We start from the raw sequence: 245 nt of genomic DNA on the forward strand, positions 1-245 counted from the left end.
ATTTTCCAAGATGGCACACTTCATACCTTGCCACAAAGTGGATGATGCAACTCATGTGGCAGATTTATTTTTCAAAGAGGTGGTAAGACTTCATGGCATGCCTAGGAGCATTGTTTCAGATCGTGACACCAAATTCTTAAGCCATTTTTGGAGGACCTTATGGAACAAGCTAGGAACAAAACTTCTTTTCTCCACCACATGCCACCCTCAAACTGACGGCCAAACTGAGGTGGTAAATAGGACTC

The sequence above is a fragment of the Curcuma longa genome, chromosome 12, assembly GCF_044706935.1.
Source record: "Curcuma longa cultivar G26 ecotype Majalengka, Jawa Barat chromosome 12, ITB_CL_G26_1.1, whole genome shotgun sequence".
Classification (NCBI taxonomy): domain Eukaryota; kingdom Viridiplantae; phylum Streptophyta; class Magnoliopsida; order Zingiberales; family Zingiberaceae; genus Curcuma; species Curcuma longa.